This window comes from Dipodomys spectabilis, unplaced genomic scaffold (genome assembly GCF_019054845.1).
Source record: "Dipodomys spectabilis isolate Male_0828 unplaced genomic scaffold, ASM1905484v1 ptg000069l, whole genome shotgun sequence".
Lineage (NCBI taxonomy): Eukaryota > Metazoa > Chordata > Mammalia > Rodentia > Heteromyidae > Dipodomys > Dipodomys spectabilis.
The window spans coordinates 21,521,335-21,542,967 of NW_024870746.1; positions in this window are offsets into that span (position 1 = coordinate 21,521,335).

A 21,633-nucleotide genomic window follows, 5' to 3' on the forward strand; every position below is an offset into this window, starting at 1 on the left:
GTGGAACCCACCGTCTGGTGGACAACTTCCATAGGCCACTGCATTCCGTATGAACTTTCTAATTCAACTTAGAAATAGGCCATTTTTCCTCTTCTGGAAGGACATTTTGGACAAGCTATCTTTGTTGCACATCACAACTACCCTTGAAGTGACTGATGCATTAATGATTTGTGAGTCTCCTTTAAGGGCACGTTGGCTACGTTAGAGGGTTTTTTTTTTTTGCATGTGGAAAGAACATGAGTGCCACATTCACCCACTCAGACCAAGATGCAGAGTTGAATTCTTACTCTACTCTTTCCTGGCTCAAGAAAGCAAAAGGCTTCCAATTGCTTTTCATCAGTGATGGTTTTATAAGTGGGGAACCGCCCATACGTCTCTTTTACAGTTCATTACAGCCAAGGAACCTTATTAAATCAAAGGAAATTTCTCTCTGGAGAATAGTTAGAATTAGCAAGGAGTAAAATCCTTTGGGGTGGAAAATACTCTCTACATGTTACAGAAAACAAAACCCACCTTCCCAAACCTGGTCCTTAATGTGATTTCCCATTCACAGGCAAGAAAATCCTTTCCATTTCTCAGCTCAGCCTCAATGAGCTTTATTCCAATTTGATTTCTGCTCTCCTGACTTTGTTTTCTGTTTAACTTGGGTAGATTCTTTTTCCATGGGTTGGTTTCATTTCCATAAAAAAAAAAAATTGACTTTCTGGAAGTTGGAAGTTTCAAAGGTAAAACAGATTTCCTCCGATCATAGCCACTAGGAATTCTTTGTCACTCTTTACAGAGGTCAGATCAACAAAGTCAGCTTCAAAGAGAGGTCAGATACTGCTTTCCATGAGAAGCTTGCACAATCGTGTTTATGAATGGGTGATCCTTTCACAAGTCACCACCAAGGTCTTTGTTTCTAGAATCTTCTATTAGCACATCCTTGGACAGGTGCTTAACTATAATTGCAGGGCATTGGTAGAGGGTCAGTTTTCTGCTCTATCTCGAGTAAGCTCTGTATCACACCTTTCCTAAAGACATCTTGAGGCACATGGGGGTCAAAAATGGTTTTGGAGTCAAAAGCATGCTTTCAAATGCTCTCTCTTGTGTTGACCAGTTGTGTTTCTTGTGGATAAGACATGCAGAGAGGCTCGGGGCTGATTTCATATTTGGAAAGTGGTAGGTAGCTTTGGAGGAGATTCATGAGCCGAGCGAGCACATTTTTAAGTTGACTGCCCTGAGAATTGGAAGTTCACCTACTTTGTTAAACTTCAGAATCATCTGGACACTTTTAGAGAAGAGTTAACTATTTCATCAATGGATGGTTCAGACTTGACAAGAACTCCAGCTCAAGCTGAGAAACGCTATCTGAACACTATCTGTGGAAGTGTAATTCCATCACGGGGTCATATCACTCACTACCTCATCAGTAGTACTCTAAAGATCCTTATGGGGTACAAAGGAAAGACTCCTCATTGAGCCTAGAGCCCCAATGTTTGAGATGAAAACACTAAAGTGGAAGTAACAGACATGACTCCTATCAAGAATGGGAGGGGCTGAGGGGAGGCGTGAGGACATTGGAAAATTGCAGGGGGATGCCAAGACGGGGAAAATGGTGAAGGGAGAGTCAAGGCAACTCCAAGACCAACTTCACTTCACCTCACATAGAGCCAAAGAATTGATGAGACTTGGGGAAATACAGAAAAGAGTTGGTGGCAGTGACTCAAATAACAAATGCAGAAAATCAGTTCCCAAGGGCATTTCCTGAAAGATGGGCAGGTAAGAAATAGGTGATCAAGAGATGGCTTGTTTCAGCAAGTACCCGAGGGTGCTTATCTGCCCAGGAGACACAGACAACTATTTGGTTCTATGACATCTATGTGGTGCTGGTAGCCATATATACATTGTGTAAACACAGCTCATACGCTGGGAAAGCATGTTTGTATGTGGAGGAGAGAGAGAGGAGGAGAGAAGTCCCGGAGGAGAGAGAATGGAGCTAAGCAACTCGATAATTCTGTTCTGGTTTCAGCTCTGTTGGTGCAAAGGCCAGGCACTGAAGTTATCCTTCAATCCAGTTTATTTGTCCCTATCTAAGTTCCACTTTTTTTTTTCATGTCAAGCTGGTCTATTTGCATGTAAGGTGCCTAGCTCTAATCTACTCTGATAATGACTTGAGTAAGCAACTTGAACATTTCTTACTCTTCACTAAAGGCTTACTATGGAAAAGGGAAGACTAGAAAAACAGCCTTTCCACAATTAAACACGGAAGAAAATGACATCATGTTTTTATTCTGCTCAGGTTTTTTTTTTAAATCTCTCACATCTTTGGAATCTGAACTAAGCTTGGCAGGGACTTGGGCAGGAAAAGTGGGTGACCTTGTTTCTTGCAATTTGAACTTCTCTTTATCATGAAGATGCTACCAAGCCAATTTCTGCATTAAACAAACACAAATTAAATTAGAGGCACATTATTTAAACTCCACAGAGCCAATATCCATTCATAATCTAGATTTGTCCTGAACCTAAATCTCACAGATAGTTTATCTTTTATTTTCACCCTGCAATGTTAGATTCCTCTTTTAGATCCACTCTCAGAAATATTTAATCCTTTCCTCTCACTGATGGGATCACAGTGACATGGCTAAAAACATGCATGAAAAAAGTTCCATCCACTTCCTTCGGTTCTGTCCTGCTCTGTGCTCTTCTCCCTCTTGCTTTGCTTTAGAAGAAGTCACTGGAGCCCCATCTGGATCACAGAGACAGCTCGTTCACTCTGTCTCCATTGTGCTGGTCTGAGTTCAAGCAGTATAAAGGTTGAATTCCCTTAACTACCCCATCACTAACCTTTTCCCTCTTCCCCAGAGTGCTCACTAACATGGAATAAATGGGATTTATTCATTCACTTAGGAGGCCAGGGTCTGGGTAAAATGGTCAGTGCAGGGGCATTACCAGAAGCAATAACTGGAAAATAAAGCAACCCCAGGAAAAATCTAGAAATGCATAAAAAGTATTTAATCTCCCTTTTCATCACCATGTTTTTTGCTCAAATGTGGTTCCTTTCTCTTCTGAGGCCATCCAGAGCATGGGCTCCACTATCCCATGATTCTGGGATTTATGCACAGATGATGTGTGCAGGGTGTGTAGCGCCATCCACAAAGACTCCTAACCCTCCTCATCTACAAACAGCAACAAGCAGACTCTCTTTTCTTAGATAGCTAGTACTTAGAACTAATAAAGGCCATACATTCTAGAGAACACAGGGCAAACACGTTCTTTTCTCCTGTAGATGTTTGCACTTTAATTAGAGACCTCAGAAATGATGCAGAATGAATTTGTGGTGCTCCAGAAAAAGTTTTTTGAAGCAGGGATCTGTTCCTTTTGGTCCATACCAAATATATGTTGTTTTCTATTTTGTCCCTAGTTCAAATGAGTCCTAGCTTAGAAATCAGTCCATAGTGAGAAATTCCAAATCGACAGCCTAAATGAGTGAAGGACCTCACCAGTTATTTTATGCCTGATATTTACTGAGCATCTGCTATGTTGCAGCCTGTGGGAGGTGCCTAGGTGCCTGGAATGCAAAGGATGAACAAGTAGCATGACAGGCAGCGAAAGTCTAACAACCTGAGTTTACCTACTAGCTTCGTATAGGCGAGAAATATTGGCCCAATGGATTCCATCTACCACAACTGAAAAGAAAGAGAAATCTAAAGACATAGGGGAAGATAGAACACACGCTGAACTTAATCCCTACAGCTCTCCTAACCTGGCTCCAGGAGAAAGGATTTGGACACGCAAGAAAATACTGCATCAGACCACTCTGACTGCTGAGGCATATTTAAAAATCAAATTACCATTGTAATCATATGCATCACTTCCATAGCAAATGATGACATTATTGGCAAAGACTAGAAGGTGACACAACCTCTGGGTGCTTAGACGGTCCCCCAAATAGATGAAGTTATCTTAACGGGCCTAAAAGCCTTCCTACCATCTGGCATTCTCTCTCCCCAGCCTGGTTAAGATGAGCAACAAGTGGTGAAATCAGCTCAGCCTCTTCCTTAAGTACACGAGTGAGAAGGGTTTCTTCTACCATCTGATAGTCTTCTTCCAGGAGGGACTGCATAATAGGATTGACTTCCTGAGCAAGTCTTACAAACATACTTCTTTTCAGGATTACAAATAGATCATTTTCTATAGAAAACATGACAGAATGTGAAGCAAAGCATACAAGTCATTTATAAAATGTGAAAATAGCTAATGTTGTTATTTTAATGCATAGTCTTGTAGTCTTTTTAAAAATTCCTGTGTGCGTGTGTGTGTGTGTGTGTGTGTGTGTGTGTGTGTGTGTGTGTGTGTGTGTGTGTGTGTGTGTGAGTGATTGAAGCAAAATGGAGCTCAAATTCTAATTATTTCCCCCTCCGTGGACAGCAGTTTTCATGAGCCTGCTGAGCATAAGGCTCTGCTGTAGAAATCATGAAATTCCGAATTCTGTCTTTGCACCTGAGTTTTGTAGGTGAGGTCTAATAGGACATGTATGAGTGGAGATGATTGAACAGGATGAGTGCCTTGTTCAGGCCTCGCTGTGAGCACTGCATGCTCACGGTGCTCCATGAGTATGGAGCACCAACCGGTCCACAATGCTAAGGAGTTTTATGAGACTGGAAGTGAGTGCAAGGCAATGAGTACATTGCAACATCAACTTAATGCTCTCAGCTGTGAGCACTGAGCTTGGAGCCAGAACTTGCTTCTAGGGCAAAAAGAAGACAACTGTGTTTTAAGAAACATAAAGGCCCAAGAGATTGCATGGTATCTCCACATCCTGTGTTAGCCAGCCTCCTGATACAGTGGCATACAAACAAAGGAGAGAGGCAGCCTTCCTTACTCATAGTAAGCCCCAAACAGTATGTTGGTAGATTGTGTGTGAATCATTCAGGGAATGATTGAGTTCATTTTGTACTGCATTCCTACAGTTCTGGTAAGAAAGAATGCATATGTGTGGAGGAACTCTCAAGAAAAAGCATTGCATAGTGTTGGTGATTTTTGCAAATGAGCTATATGATTTAATTTGCATTTAAAACACAACAAAAGAGATGGGGTTCACTGCATGGGAGTAGTTTAAATATTTAATTTTTATTATTAACACAAGCCATCATTTGAGTAACAAAAATTGTCATCAGTTCTGATTGAAGAAAGGAAGGATAATGTTGTTTGGCTTGTTATTAATATATACAAGCGTTTTATGTACACAAGTACATTTTTATGTAGACAGTACAAGTACATTTTTCCATTGAACCCTACAAATTATGCAGCCAGTCTTGATGGACTGATAGATTGTGAGAGTTTTCTCAAATCATTAGACATAATGCATTATTTATTGATTTATTTATATATTGAGCAGATGTTTTAAAGAGCGGTTTTAGCTTCACAGCAAACGTGAGCAGAAGGTACAAAGAACCCCTACACATGCCCTGCTGTGACCTCAGCATAAATCCCCGGGATCAACATCCCCAGAGCAGTACATTTGTTAGAGCAGGTGCACCTCATGACAAATCGTTATCATCCAAGTCTAGTTTACATTAGTGTTGCACATTCTCTAAGTCTGAATGAATTTATAAGGATACACGTTCACCATTATAATATCTGTTACAAAATAGTTCCACTGCTCTACAAACCCTGTGTGCTCCATAAACATGACTTTAAACGGTGATTACTAACATCTGCCACAGTAAACGGCTTCAGTGGATGAATTTATTTAGATTACCTCCTGTAACTTTTGGGACACTTAGATGCTTTACAATGTATTTACCATTAATTGGTTACAATGAGATGAAGAACACAACCTGTGGATATAAATCTTTTTATGTATTCATGGTTATTTCCTAAAGGAAATTACAAGTGGGATTTCTTCCTCTTCCTCCTCCTCCTCCTCCTCCTCCTCCTCCTCCTCCTCCTCCTCCTCCTCCTCCTCCTCCTCCTCCTCCTCCTCTTCTTCTTCTTCTTCTTCTTCTTCTTCTTCTTCTTCTTCTTCTTCTTCTTCTTCTTCTTCTTCTTCTTCTTCTTCTTCTTCTTCTTCTTCTCCTTCTTCTTCTTGTTCTTCTCCTTCTCCTTCTCCTTCTTCTTCTTGTTCTTCCTTCCCCCTCTTTTTTTTTTTTTTTTGCCAGTCCTGGGGGTTGAACTCAGAGCCTGGGCACTGTCCCTAAGCTTCTTTTGCTCAAGGGTAGTGTGCTATCACTTGAACCAAGTTCCACTTCTGACATTTCCTGAGTAGTTTATTGGAGATAAGAGTCTCGCATACTTTCCTACCTAAGCTAGCTTCAAAGCCGCAGATCTCAACTTCCTGAGTAGCTAGGATTACAGGTGTGAGCCACTGGTTTACAAAGTGAAATTTCTAAGGCAAATGAATTTTAAGAGTTTAGAGACCTAGTGGCACATGGCTCCAGGGAAAGTTCATAATCAGACTCCCAGTTTAATATAGCAAGATTATTCATTCCTTCATCTGTCCTGGTTCCTGTTCATATTCACTCATTCTGTCACTGGCATGTTTCCATCCCTGGGGGCAAATGGTGAGCAAAATAGGACTGGCTTTCATGGAACTTACAATCAGGTGAGAGGTGTCAGATGTTAAAAATAGGCACAAATGGCTGTGTACTTAACAAACATCTATGGTTCCTGTGAAAGTGAAGGAGAGATCATTTGTAGGACATTATAAAACTGAGAACTTGACTTACCTAGAGCATCAAAAAACAAAAATGAAATTTCCCCAAGGAAATCTTATCTACATGCAATAGGAAAGAAGAGTAAGGATAAAGAAGGAAAGGAGTAGACTGGCAGCCCTACCAACAGGTCAGGAACTGTTCTAAATAAAGGCCTGTGCGGGGACAGGAAATGGCACTGTGGTGGAACCCACAGGACAGTGTGGCTGGAACACAGAGACCAGGCGAGTGGAGAGAGAGTGGAATCAAGAATCCAAATACGGGGATGTTCATTTGTTTTGATATTATTTATGACTAATTTTAAGTTCCAAGGGCAGAGAGACTTTGAAAGAGAGACCACAAAGCTTAAAATATGAAGCGTGCCCCTTTACAGAGCAATTTCACTCGCTGCTGGGCAGGGCTATGCAAGGTCTCGAGGTCTGTGACTGAAGTTCTAATCTTTACCCCCAAAGCAATGGGAGGCAAATGAAAGACTGAGGTGGGGAAGGGGAAGGAATGAGAATTCTTGGCCTTTGGAGTGCATTGGAGGGCTGATAATGCAGGAGAACAGGGAAGACCCTCATGGTATTCCAGGTGGAGTGGATGTCCCCTTGGAACAGAATAGTGGCTTTGGAGATGATGACTGAAAGACATTTGGGAAGCCCAATGCAGCAGACATGTCGTGACGGATGGGAAAGTGACGTACCACAAACTGTTCCTAGGATTCGCTAACCAACCCCGTGGTCTATCATGCCTTTCACAGGTGTATGGAAGGCTTGAAAAGGCCCATTATTAACTTTGGCAGGTGCAAATGAGTTTACGTATGAGCTGCCTCTGACATGAAATGGATTTTGAATAGACAGTTGGATAAAGGTTTCTATAACTCAGAAAGGTGGAAGATGTTCACCCATTGTAATTTGTCTCTAGACATGCTGTGTGCCTTATTCTATACTTTCTACTGGGTTTATATTTGCCACTGGTTTCTCAATGCAAAGAACATGTATTTGGTCTCTGTAAGCATTTATGAGTTCCTGTGAAGGGAAACAAATAGGAAGATGATAGACTTTCTGCTCCCAAGATTATAAGTACTACAGTGCAAAGCCATTGCTAATGAAGAGCAGTAAAGTTGAGCCAAAAGAAAAATTTTTTAAAAGCTACTGGAGCAAATAAAACCTCAAACCATAGGGGAATAGGGAAACACAATTAATCAGGAGTGAAAAATCCACGGAGGAGTTAAGGTTGGAGCCTGGAAGTGTTGAGAGGGTTCCCAGCGGTGGTAAAGAGGGATGGGGTGACATCCTCCAAGGTGAAGGAATCCGCATGAGCTGGGGAGTGGAGTTGAGAGAGGATCCCAAACCATTCCTGGAAGTGGGTTCTACTCCCATTAAGCTCAGGCCTTCCCCCAGCCCCGCCCCTATTTAGACCAGGCTAGTCCTCAGCACCCTGCTTGGTTGGGGGCTGACTCTAACACCTTTGTCATGTGAGCCTACAGTCTTTGCCACTCATATTGTAATCAAGAGATCTTATCTGGCTCCTACCTGACTCTCATAGCAGAAATAATTAATTGCTTAATTACATTGCTTTATCTTTTCTTCTAAACATTGCTCTTGCCACACACCAATGGGGTTAAATACACACAAGTCTGTCTCTCTCTCTGTCTCTCGCCCAGGACCCAAACTTCCTAAGAAGTACTGAGATCATCTCCATCCTTGGTTCTCTGACCCCTCGCTCCCCATTGCCCACCACAGTGCATAGTCACAAAACAGCCCGGACATGAATGACCCTGGTGGATGTGCACTTGAACAGAAGCCAGTAACTTTTGGCTCTAGGGAGGGTACTTTGAGTGATCCGATGAAAAGTCCTAGGCTACGTGCTGGTGAGAACTGGGAGCCAGAGAAGAAATTGAATTTGAATAATTGAATTTTAAGAAGCAGACATATGCTTCGGCTGTAACCTCCCCACACCAGACAGCCTAGCCCAGATGCAAGTCAAAATGCATTATGTATTTAATGTGTCTCCTGGGGTTGGCGTCTGAGATAATAGGAAGAGAAGGCAAGGATTATAATCAAAGTGGTGCCATCTGAAGGCATTTAGCCGGTGGTGAAAGGTCAGGGCATCTCGTTAGATATTTAGTCAACCCTGCACTAAAGACGAGTGGATATGATGGAGGTGTGTGTGTGTGTGTGTGTGTGTGTGTGTGTGTGTGTGTGTGTTTTAGAGAGAGAAGAAACTAGTAGCAGTCTCACGATCTCTTGCAGGAGTTGAATATCAATTCTGCTCATTAGCATTCATCTATGGGACTTGAACTGGGAAGAATGAAAGTATTTTTCCTGGAAAGACTGTGCATTGTTTGTCAAAATCTTCTAAAGTTAGGAAATGGGATTTGGTGGAATCATAAGGGAATTATATTATCTGGAAGAGGGAAGATGTCTAACACCTGCTTTTGCAAAATGCTTTATTATTTATATGTTTGTTTATTTATTTATTGTCTGTCAGGGGACTTAAACTCAGGACCTGGGCACTGCACCTGAGCTTTCTTTGCCCCCCACCCTGAAGCAGCTCAAAGCTAGCACTGTACTAATTTGAGCCGCAGCTCCACTACCGGTTTTCTGGTGGTTTATTGGAGATAGACTCACAGTTATTCCTGCCCTGGCTGGCTTTGAACAATGGTCCTCAGATCTCAGCCTCCTGAGTAGCTAGGATTACAGGCATAAACCACCAGCACCTGGCCTTTCATTCTTACAGACATATAATTGGGCTTACTTTGTATTTTAAATACCAGGCTGCAACTGAGCTGTGAGTGAAGTATCAGTATCTGTAAGAGAAAAATGGCGGATCAAAGAGGTTGCAGGACATCCCCACTGTCCGGCTGCTCCAATCATGTAGGGTGGGGATTCTAATCCAGTTCTAATTTCGAAGTCCCAGGTGTTATCATTACCTCCTGTCATCTTCCTAGAATCTGAGATCTGAAAAGAGATCTGTAAAACTTTTATGAAATATCCTCATTCACAGAGACTTGAGTGGCAGAAGTCAAGGAAACAGGTGTTGGCACAATATGGCCTCATTGTGAGAGAAGGCGGCAGCCTGGCTGAGCTCTGGACACCTCCTTCAGCCCCACAGCATCCCCACACGCAGGCCCAACCTCCCTTCTGCAGCTCACTGTTCTGGAAGAGCTGTAGTGCTAACCTAGCCATCTTAGCCCAGACTTTCATACTCCAAGCAGACAAGAGACAGAAGAGAAGGGATAAAGGAAAGGTATCATGAGAAGCAACTTGAATGATCTTTTCGTATCTTTTAAGTAAAAGTCCTCCAACTTTGTATCTGTCCCCTTTGATCCTGGGCTATTTTCTATGGCAGTCCCTTTGGCTCCAGGCAGAAAGAGAAGATTCTCGGAGAAGTATCTTGTATGAAAGGCAACAGACAATGCCTTCTTTGTATCATCTTTAAGGAAACAGCCAAAAAAAACTCAGGGGATCGCCTACCAGGCTGTTATCTGTTCCTGTCCAACTCTAGTAATAGACTAATAATTTCTCAGGGATCCCTTTGAGGACAAAGACTGAGATAATGGCCAATCAGACCACACCTGCAACTTGCCACGGTTTTAACTGTGTATACTTTTCTCAGTCCCTGTCCCCTAATTCTCTCTATTTAACCTGAAGTCAATGATTGCACCTCTGAAGATGGCTGGAGATGTCCTGAAGTGCTGTCTTTCCTGCCTGCCATGTCATAAATCTCTTTCCTCTGCCATTCACCATGTCTCTTTCTTTGGCATATGGGGGCGAGTGGCCAGATCTAACTTGAGACTCTTAGACTTTGGGTCTGGGGTTTAAAAACTCAGTTTCAGGATACAGAAGGCAGATAAAACTGTAGTGATGGCGCATGGCAAACTGAGGTCAGATCACTTAATGCAATGTTTGTTTTTTTTTTTAAATTTTATTTTATTTTATTTGAGAACATACTGTACAGAGGGGTTACAATTACATGGGCAGGATAATGCATACATTTCTTACCAAGCATTGCAGCCTCCTCCTTTGTTTACCCTTCACCTCCCTTCCCAGCCTCCCCCCTCCCTCCCACCCAATCATACCAATGCAATGTTTTTTATTGCAACAAGATAAACACAATTGAGACAAGCTCCAGAGATTTGTGATAAAGAAAAACCAGTTTGCTCTTGTGATCTTTGAGAGTCTCTTTGAACACCTTGGCTCTCCCAAAAGTGTATGGCCTTTTATTATTTTTCAGGCCTTACTCTCAGATAGTTTCCAAATCTAAGACCCTTGATCTAATCTTTACGTGATGCCTTATTAGATTTCCTATGTTTTGTTTTTTAAAAAAATTGTATTGCCCATTGAAAAGTAATATAGTCTCATCATAAACATTTCAGGGGGGGGAAAACCCTAAAATTACTAGAAGAAAAAAAAATTTTTTTACATTCTTTCATCCAGATATATCTATTCCTAATATTTCAGTGAGAGCTCCCTTTCAGTAGTTTTCAAATGCATCATTTTTATGTTGCACTGTAAAACTATATGAAGAGGAGAGCTTGGAACTGAACTTCCGACATGTAGGTATGTTTGACTTTGTGAATGAATCATGTATGTGTATATGTATGTGGTATGTGTGTGTGTGTGTGTGTCTGTGTCTGTGTGTCTGTGTCTGTGTGTGTGAGAGAGAGAGAAAGCAAGAGAGAGAGAGAGAAAGTGAGAAAGAGAGAGAGAGAAGCTAGAGAAGGTAGTGTATCAACCACCCTGTAAAACTCCATGGTGTGGGAGATTGTCTCTCTGTGTGACCTGGAGGCTCTGTATCCCCTTGGCAAGGGAATGCCCAGCAACCCCACACAGCTGGCACAACTCAGGTTCTTGGGTGTCCCTTTGATGGAGGACAATAGGGTCAAATGATGACTGGATAATCATGGTGTCTAATTCTATTGTTGCCATTCAAAAAACCTGCTCAGGAAAGAGGAAGTACCAAAACGGGGAAAAAAATGCATCACTAGCAAGAAAGGAATCAGCCTCCTTTGGGAACTCATCAATGCCAGCTTGTCAGTGGTCACAGCAGTGATTGAGAGATCAGCAACCGAGTGGCTATGTCCTTGGCTTTCTCAATCCAGGAGGAAGAAAGCCCTGCGGCATCAGGCTGGAATCCCTTAGGTGTCCCGGCCAGCCAGAGGACAAGCTTTGTGGATCACAAGGGGCATCACAGCGTCGCTTGCTGTCTGCTTTGTTTTTATTCACTGCCACATCTAAAGCCTGGACACCGCAGCCAGCTGTCTCCCTCAACCCCAGTGTCTCCTGCTTCTCATGCTCTTGCTTGCTTTCTGTCACACAAAAGAGTGCTGTTCACTAGAAGCCTTTGCTGTAGGCAGAGGGGTCCGGGTGCGTGAGAGCCCCGGATGCTGAGAGTCCCCCCCCACCCCCTTTCCCTGTTGGCCCCAAGCTGCTAGTGGCTGTTGGTGGCTCCAGACATCTTTGAGATCAAAATCAGGGAGAAAGGAAAAAAAAAAATCAAACCACATTTTGAAGCAGCTGCTCGAGCTTTGTCTGGAAGGCTGGGGCTCCTCCCTACACACAGCCCCGGGCTCTGTCTGACCCCAGCCTTTTATGTAGTTACACTCCAGAACATTTCCAAAAATACACACACACCCTTTAACAGGAAGTCATCCGTGCCAGTGCTTCCTTGTCTGCTGGGAAGAGGCTCCATGCCTCCTGCTGTGCGGAGGAATGCGGCTGCCTTCCTTTGCATTGCAAAGGTGGGCAGAGGCCTCTGGCTCAGCACTCGCTCTGGATAGAATGGAGGCCTCTGGATAGAATGGAGGCTTCTGGGTAGAAGGAAGGCTTCTGGTTAGCATGGCAACCTCTGGGTAGGATGGCGTCCCTGGGGGTAACACAATATCCTCCTGCAGCGCTTCTGCTAATTTCTATGGCTATGTTCTGCAATGGGGAACTCAAGCGTTCTTAACCATTGGCAGGTGACAATTTGAATGCTCTGATTCACTGCTTGATGTGACCTTGGGCAAGTTGCTTAACAAGTTCATGAGCCTCCGTTTCCTCATCTGTGGATTGGGACTACTGAGAGCTCTTGTCGGAATGCTTGAGAATTGGTTGAGCAGCGTTAGCTGGGAGCCTAAGGCTGTGAACATGTGACCCACCCAGAGATGCAACCGGTCTCCTATGTCTATTGGTTCTGTTGTCATTTCGTGTCTGTAGCTACTTCCTCCCTGGACGTTCTATATGACTTGCCCAGCTTCACATGTGAGACTCTATGGACTCAAGAGTATGAATAATAAATTCCAAATTTGAGCCATAAAAGTGGTCCCATCATATGACCCAGTCACAACTGTACACTAGGTAAGAAATACAATCTGTGGGATTCATGAGGTGATAGAAGATCCTTAGAAAGACTTCCTGTCTTCCAAGATTCTTTCTCCATTGCCTGACTGATGCCTGAACTTCAGCCACTAAGAAGTCCTTTTATTTCTTGTAATAAACATGATCTCTATTACAGAAAAAAAAATCCCCAGAGGGGAAGGTTGCGTCATCAAGCATTTCCGCCAGCATGTGACAGAGGGATGCTGGATGGCAGAGAGAAAAGAAAAGAGGGCAAGGGAGGAAAAAAAGAAGGCAAACCACTGATGGTTGAAAGTCAGAGAGACAGAGTTATGAAAACCCCCAGGCCCTGAAAACCCAACCACAGGGACATTTGGGGAACGTCTCCAGGCCATGCATCTCTACGCAATCTCCATCTGTTCCAGAGCGTGAGTTTTAGATTAACTTTCACTGTCTGGAATAGTAAAGAAATTCCAACTGGCAACAGCACGAATGGAGTTTAGACAGAATGGCAAGAATGTGCATCAGGCTTCGTCCTTCTAGCTTAGCAATGGAGTTCCAGGAAGAAGTCTATCAGCCATCTTGCTGACCATTCTGGTGTCTTCTGTACAGCATAGGCAGCCCTGGCTCTGACAGCCAGCTGTTTGCCACAACGGCAGCCTTTATTCGAAACGCACACCTCCATCCGTGCATAGCAGTGTCACAAATGTCAGAGCTCCCCAGAACGTCCCTTCTTCCCTCCCCCGCCCCTCTCTCTTGGGTCAGAGGCAAAGGAGAAGAGTCTTTCTAAGCTTAACGCTCTGCAATCCACTTCCCTTAGACACCTCAGTTCGGGCAAATACAGGAATGAGGTGCACAGACAGTTCATTCAGAAACTGGCCATCAATGTCAGCAAGAGAAAGAAGCCACCAGTAGGGCAGTTATTTCTCTAGCACCGGTTCTGTGTTGGTAGCCCGTTGTTGGTACAAGTGTGGCTGGCTGTTCTGTGCTAGTGATGATGGCGAGATGGCGAGACTTTAAAGGAGGGTTGAAAGAGCATCTGCCTGCGGGAACGTAGGTGAGAGGATCCACAGGACCTTAGACGCACATGAAATAGCAAGAGAGCAACCGCACTCAAATCTACGGGAAAGAGAGAGTTGGCAGCAACCAGGAGCACTGCGGTAAGCACAGAGCTTCTTTCAAGAACAGGAACTGCACCGTACAGCGCAGAACTCTCTGCCTCATCAGTCAACCGAAGCCTACATAGAATGAAGATGACCGGAGAAGGTGGCCGGGGCCAACTCCGGTGGATGCCAGGAAGCGCGAGGCTGGACCCACAGTCAAAATCCTGGCTCTGGATTTGGCTCTAGAGCAAATCCTAAGTGGATGTGGAGACTGAGAAGGAAGTTGCTTGAATTCCAATGTAGGCCTGACTCATTAGATAAGGGCCAAGTATGGTTGATTATTCAGTTAGGTATACGTTATAGGTTTGCTCAATGCCGGGCACTCTGCTGTTCACTGGGACGAAACTCATCCGTAATGGCGGGGAGTCAGATGGGAGAAGGTATCATCAGGATAAAGAGAACCTTTCCCAAACAGCGGGCTGTGGGGGATGGGGAGGGCCATGGAGATGCTTCTGAGGGTGAGGAACAAGTCCTTCCTGCTGACTAGAGGAATAAAGAAGAGAAACGGTGAGATTCTTTAGCCCAGAGGGTGATTCAACATCTTTGCGGTGGATTTAGGAGCTTGTGATTCCTCGCAGGAAGAAATCATGTGAAATGTGTACATCCCTGGTTGCAAGGTAGCTGTTTTAAGCCACTAAATCTGTTATTTCATGCTGGGGCAGCTCCCTGTACCACAGCAGCAACACACTATGTGGCCCTGGGAAGCAGGGAGAAATACTTGCAGGTTTCTACTTAGCGCTGTCCTGTGGAACCTGAGAAGCAATTTAGTGCCTCCTGTCCTGGCATGAGCATCTGCCTCTCCATCCTGGTTTTGCAAGTGCAGAGAAAGGAGCAGAGGCAAAGAGGAGGGACAGGAATCCGTGCTGAAGTTGTCTTTCACTCATCCAGCCGATGCTTACCAAGAGCAACTTGGTACAAAATAGCAACTGGCTCTATTGGATCTCAATGCTAATGATCTAAATCTCTGGGTTGTTGGGAGACTCTTAGTCTACACTTGCCTTTGTCCTGGCGATTCTGCCTGATTCACAGAAGTACTTAATATGGGTTGGATAAATGGATATATGGGGCTAAAGAAGGACTCGATGAAGAGGGACACCAGAGGTGGGAGGAGAATTCAGGGGCATCCAGTGGGGATATGACTGTAATCTGGACATGGAGTATGAGTAGAGAGTTTAACAGCTGGATGACAATTCTCTAGGCACAACAGAGCCAGAGAAGCAGAGAGGAGAGCATAACAATTTAGCCCCTGGAGGGGGTGGGTGAAGTTGCGTGGTGAATCATGATTCCCTGTCTGCAACTCAGATATTCTGCAAACGTGGTCTGTCTTATCTGATCCTTCCTCTCGGTCCCCTGAGTGGTGGCAAAGGGATTAATATTTAATCTACCATGGTTTAAAACATGATTCATTTTGTTAATTTCAATATTCCTTGAAGGTACTACTCAGCCTTGGAGGATGACGGTCTCTCCCGTTCTTCCTTTCCCTCCTGTTCTTTTCGGCGATGATGCCTGGGTTTGTGAGCAGATGAGGAGGGAGGAATCACTTGGCTCCAGGATGTCACCGTGTCCTCAATTCCCTCTGCTGGCTGCTGGTGATGAGTTGGTAGCTGGTGTCACTCTCCGGATTTGATCTAGGTCAGTAGCCCCTTCCTTACTGATGTGCCACACCCAGTCTCTACCCAGCGCTGGCCTTTAGCACTCTGTCTCTCCCTCTGGCACGTCTGCCATGTTCCTCCTATCACTCCCATTGCCCTCTCTCCTGCTTCGTGGCAGGCCTGATGGAAGACAGCTCAGCAGCCTTCCCTGGCTCATTGGCAAGGCTGAGGATGGGAGCCTTGGGAGACTCTGGGCTCAGCCACCATGGCGGTTTGGGCCTTACTACATTGCAGTACAATCTGCTCTGATTCGCCTGCAACCAGCACAGCCAGCAAGTCACCTCTAAAGATAGACTCCTCACTAAAGACGAAGGCACAGACCCCTCTGAGCCAAACCCAGCAGCCTTGTCCTATCTCTGCCCTCTCCTTCTTTCGTTCATCACCTTCTGCCTCATAACCCCTTCCCACAAGGCACTGAGCTGCAAGGCTTAGCTGCATGAGACGCTGGGCTGCCTTCTGCAGATGAAGGGAGAATTCCATGAGCTGAGACTTCAGGTTTGATGCCGGGTAGACAAAACAAATAACCGAACAGCAACAATAAAAAATCAAGAGACTCAGAGAAGTGTATCTCAAGACAGTGGCATGTGTCTGGGACCAACTTATTTCTGAAGCCCCCCCCCCCCTTTCTTTGTGTCCTTCTGTGATGAGAGTCCTTCTCAATCCTTGGGCAAATGGAACCCTTGGGCTCCTGGAAAAATTGGAAGTGGAGGAAGAAAGATAGGAGAGAAGCAAGAAAGGAAGGCAGGCAGGGAGGGAGAAAGACAAAAGGAGGAAAGCACAGTCCACTAAAACACACTGAAGGTGTTCAACAGCTTTTGATCTTCAAAAGAGCTTTGTCTGCAGATGACGGAGGCCCCAACATGGGAAAGCTAAGCCATGGGCTCACATCTCGTAGCTCCAAGGATCTGACTTGAAATTTTGGCCCAGGTCTTCCTTTCGTGGCCTCCTGCTCCCTCCCCATTCGGAGACGCAAACCCAAGGCAAAGGCCTCAAGTGGAAGCCACATGCATCCGAAGTGAGGTTAGACTGGATTAGCAGATTAGAAAGGGGACAAAGTTGAGAACAAGTGGAGAGGATGAGGTATAAGGAAAGTTTGCAGGGAAGAGAAAAGGAGGCAGAAAGCAACATTACAGGGAACTCCAAGCAAGGCTTTCAATCACTTCTAGGGGCAGGTCCTATTTGAGGGCCTCCCGGGAGAGCATTTATAGTGGTTTGCTTTGTTTGGTTTTGTGCTGGTTCTGGGGCTTGAACTGAGGGGCCTGAATGCTGTCCCAGCACATTTTTCACTAGGGCTCTATCACTTGAGCCAGGGGTCCACATTCCTGCGATTCATTGAGTCTCACGGACTCTTTCTTGCCCTGGCTGGCTTTGAACCACAATCAGCAAGTCTCAGCCTCCTGAGTAGCTAGAATTATACGCGTTGAAGCCCCTGGCACCTGGCTAATGGAGCATTTTTGAGCCAGGCCTCCTCCAGGTTCTTTCTTGGGGAGACCCCTGTTTCCGAGCTGCTCAGGCCAACTGCAGGGCAGTCTGCAGGCGGGACAGGACTGAGGGACCCTCTTGTTTTGCCAAGAGACCCTCGCTTGCTCCTGAGTCCTCCCAGAGCTGACCTGTTCTGACTGGGTGTTTTTCTGCTAGAACCTTGGCGCTGCCAAGGAGACAAGCACTATATAAATGCTAAACAGACAAGGCGGCGCCTGTCCCCAGGATAAATAGACCGCCAGCTCCTGCTGTCGCTTCTGTACCTTTCATGCACACAGACACATCTCCCAAGAAGGGGAGAATGTGGGTATCTCTCGCCCATTTATTTTTGCGATTTACTCTCAATCTTGAAAGCAGAATGTTGTACTCTGGGTTTTTTTTTTTGTTATTGTTGTTGTTTATTGTTTTATTTCTCTTTGGTATTATTGATTTCTTTTTTTCCCCTCTGGAAGGATTTTTATGACTTGTTATTTTCCTCTTCTGAATTCATATTCAGAAAATGGGCTGCTTTTCTTCTGATCACTCACTCTTCCAAAATAACAGCAATAACAAATATCATTTGTCCACTGCCCTCCAATGAATTAGCCCAGAAGCATTCATTAAACCTGGACTCTGAGGAAATAGATGGTAGACTCCATTGTACCTGCCTGCTTGCTGTGTGACCTGTGGCACATGACTTGGCCTCTCTGAGTCCTGGTGATTTTATTTGTGCCACGGGCAACATATCAGATCTGTCCTTCCCAGTCAAGGCATGTGCAAAGAGTCCATAAGATAATTTATATGAAAACTTGAGGTGGGTATTGATTTTTAGATGAGAAATCTGAAGCACAGAGAAGCTAAGTGGTTTGCTTCAAGTGCTATAGGATGTAAGCCGCAGAGGCCATATATAAACACAGGCTTCTTACAAGGGGTGCTCTATCTACTCTCCTAGCTCAGAGGGATGCCCCAGACTGGAATAGATGGACATAAAGCCCATCTCACAAAATACAGACACGGAATTTACTCACACTAGGGATGTGGCTGTGTGACTTTACCTACCATTCCCAGTCACCGGCCGGCCAGGCTCTGGGGATCACATGATCATCTCATTCAGATTCAGCCACAGCCCCAGGCCAGGAGGCTACAGTGAGTGCAATGAATACAGGTGCTTGACCATCACCCCATCCTGCCTCTCGGATCAAACCCAACCCAGGCCTGCGCCGATCATTGTGGGCCTTTGCATCAATTCAACCCAGGAACAGGTGGGAACCCAACTGTCCTCTAGGAGCTTTTCAAAGAAGATAGAGGAGGGGGACTAGGGTGGTGTGTGTGTGTGTGTGTGTGTGTACATCTCCCTTGGAAAGACATTCCAAAGTCATCTCTCTGGTGCCTGACTCTCTAGAACAGCCAGCCACTCTCCCTGGAGGGCTGGTGACAGCACCAAGCACTGGGTTTCATCTCTGAATTTCCCAGCTTGGGTCTGATTGGGAGTTCCATCACATTCCCAGGGGATGGGGATGCACCTAGCCAACAACTACATTTGGGGGAGCGCGGGAGACCAGAGCCTTGAAAGTAGGAAAAGGCAAAGGCAAAGGGCAGTCCTGCCCCTTTTCCAGGGCTCCAGGTGAGCTCACCTGCGTTGGAATAAGGAAAGTCATGTGTCTGAGGCCTAGAGCACCTGTAGGTGCGTTCCATGGAATTCGGTGACAACACTCAGGACTCAGTAGAGCTGGGGTGCCCTTCCTTGGTCAGGGTACACATCGGGGTTCCCCTGTGCAGCAGGCTGAGGGAAGAGGGCTCTGCATTATGAATGAGTGAGCGCGGAAGCCCCCCACCGCAGACTAACGAGATAGAGACAGCACCCCCAGGCGCAGGGAAGGCCCTGTCCAAGCCCCCAGCCCGCCCAGGCAGAACCTTTCCTTCCGCTGCTGTTGTTTTGCTCTGCTGCCGCCTTCTCGTCGCCTTGTACTGACAATAGTCGTAAATAATCGCGGTGCTGTAGAGAAATCATTTTAACAGCGGAGAGTCAAATAAATACATTAGACCTGACAGCTTAACTACGCGGAGTCCATTTGTATGTGGTGGCCAGCTGCCTCTGCCACCTGTGGCCACAAGGGGGCGTGCCAAGCCCACTTAGAGCCAGAGACTGGGCGGGTGGCTTCCCAAATGTACACCAAGTGTGTGTTGCAGGGGGGAGGAGGGGGGGAGGAGGGGAGGGATGGGGATGGGATTGAGGTAAGGAGTTCTATACCTCCAACACAAAGGTTTCAGATTCCCACCAGCACGAGCAAAGCACGTCCTTGTTTCCCTAACGAGATGCAGATTTTGGAGGGAGTTTGAGGTTACAGTTGGGTTTGTGCTGAGACTGGACCTGTGTTGTCCCTAGGGGTGGTAGAAGTCTCTGGTGACAGCAAGGGCAGCAGATGCCCATCTGTGCGCCATCCCTGTGCACCCTTGGTCCGCTCAGGGCTTTCTCCACTCTGATTTAAAAAGAAAATCAGTTGTAGCTTCTGCCTGACTCCTCAGAAGTAGTCTGATAATGGTATCACATGATCCACCAGGCTGCTTGATCCTTGGGGGTACCATCTTCCTCGGGATGAAGGATCAACCAGTACCATCCATCTATCTGTGGATGTGGAAGTCTCCTCCTCTCTGTAGCCCTCTCCTCCCCCTGTTCAGTGCTCCTCAGTCTCAACTGAACAGAGGTTCCTGGTGAGAAGCTGACTGAGTGGTGGTGAGTAGGAGAGTCAGGCCCTAGGCTTGGGGGTGGTGTGGATGAGGTGGGAGAGGAGGGTGATCTTTGTATCTTCCCGCAGTTCTCCCAGGGCTGGATCTGTGTTTAGAAGCTGACAAATCAGCATCACCAAATTCTCCCTTGCTAAAGGGTTGGGGTTTGAGCCCCGCCCCCTGCCCCCCCCCCCCCCCTCTGCTGAGTTCCTGCATACCAGGCTTCAAAGTCCTTGTCAGCATCAGCTCCATCTTATTCCCTGGGAAGGCCCTAGAATCCATCAGAATGCTGGCCGCATGGCAGTCCCTCTGTCAGAGCTTGATTAAAGGTGACAAATTTTAAGAACACTTAGTAGCTGTCTTTGAGTCTGTGGTCATGAGGTGAATATTTCATGTTCTCTAAAGGGAAGTTTAGACAATGGCAAGTCAGGTCTCAAGAAATACTTCTTGGTGATAAGGTTATTAGATACTATAATGAATTCCAAACAGGACTGTCTTGCTCTTGGGGACAGTTTGGCTCTCACCAGATCATTGCCTCCCTGGGGTTGGTAATATTTCTCTGTTGCTGTTAGTGAGACCCCACAGTGAAGTGGGCACCATGGGACTGCCACACTGCATTATTATTATTATTATTATTTATTATTATTATTGTCGGTCATGGGGCTTGAACTCTGGGCCTGGGCTCTGTCCCTGAGCTCTTCAGCTCAAGGTCAGCGCTCTACCACTTGAGCCACAGCGCCACTTCTGGTTTTCTGGTGGTTAATTGGAGATAAGAGTCTCACAGACTTTGTTGACTGGGCTGGCTTTGAACCATGATCCTCAGATCTCAGCCTCCTGAGGAGCTAGGATTACAGGCATAGGCCACCAGTGCCAGCTTGCACCATTATTTTTGGAGAGGGGCTTGACCATCTTTCTACTGGTTGTGAGAGAATAGTGACAGCCAGGCATCCTCCCTGCAGCCCTTCGCAGTGCATCGGCGGGCAGGTTGCATCTGACTCTGGTTCCCTTCAATCATCCCCGTGTCCTGGGCTCAGTGGTGACGGCACTGTGGACACCAGATGCCGCCTGTGGCCATTTGAATTCTTTCCTGGTGTTTTGGCATCGAAGTTGGTAAGAGCTCAGCCTTGTAAGGTTGACAGCTAAGGTGTTCTTAGAAGCTGTCCTTCTCATCTTCTGGGACAAAGAAAGCAAAGGAGAAGGTCTTTAAACAATGCACAAACACACCATGTAGGCAGAAAAAAGAAGGAATCATCTTTGTCTTTAATGGTTTCTGAAGCCTCCCAGCCTCTCTGTTCTTGATCTTCCTGAAGTTCCCTCATCCCCTCACCCAGCCCTACACACACACACACACACACACACACACACACACACACACACACACACACACACACACACACACACACACACACACACACACACACACACACACACACACACACACACACACACACACACACACACACACACACACACACACACACACACACACTCTAGTCCTCCCATTGCTTGGCCCTGGCTCACTAGCTCACACTTCAGTATCTTCCAAACTGTTGAGTTCAGGGTCCCCTCCCCACTCTCATTGCCAGAAGGAACCCTTCTACTCCAAGGCCAAAGAGAAAAGAAAAAAAAA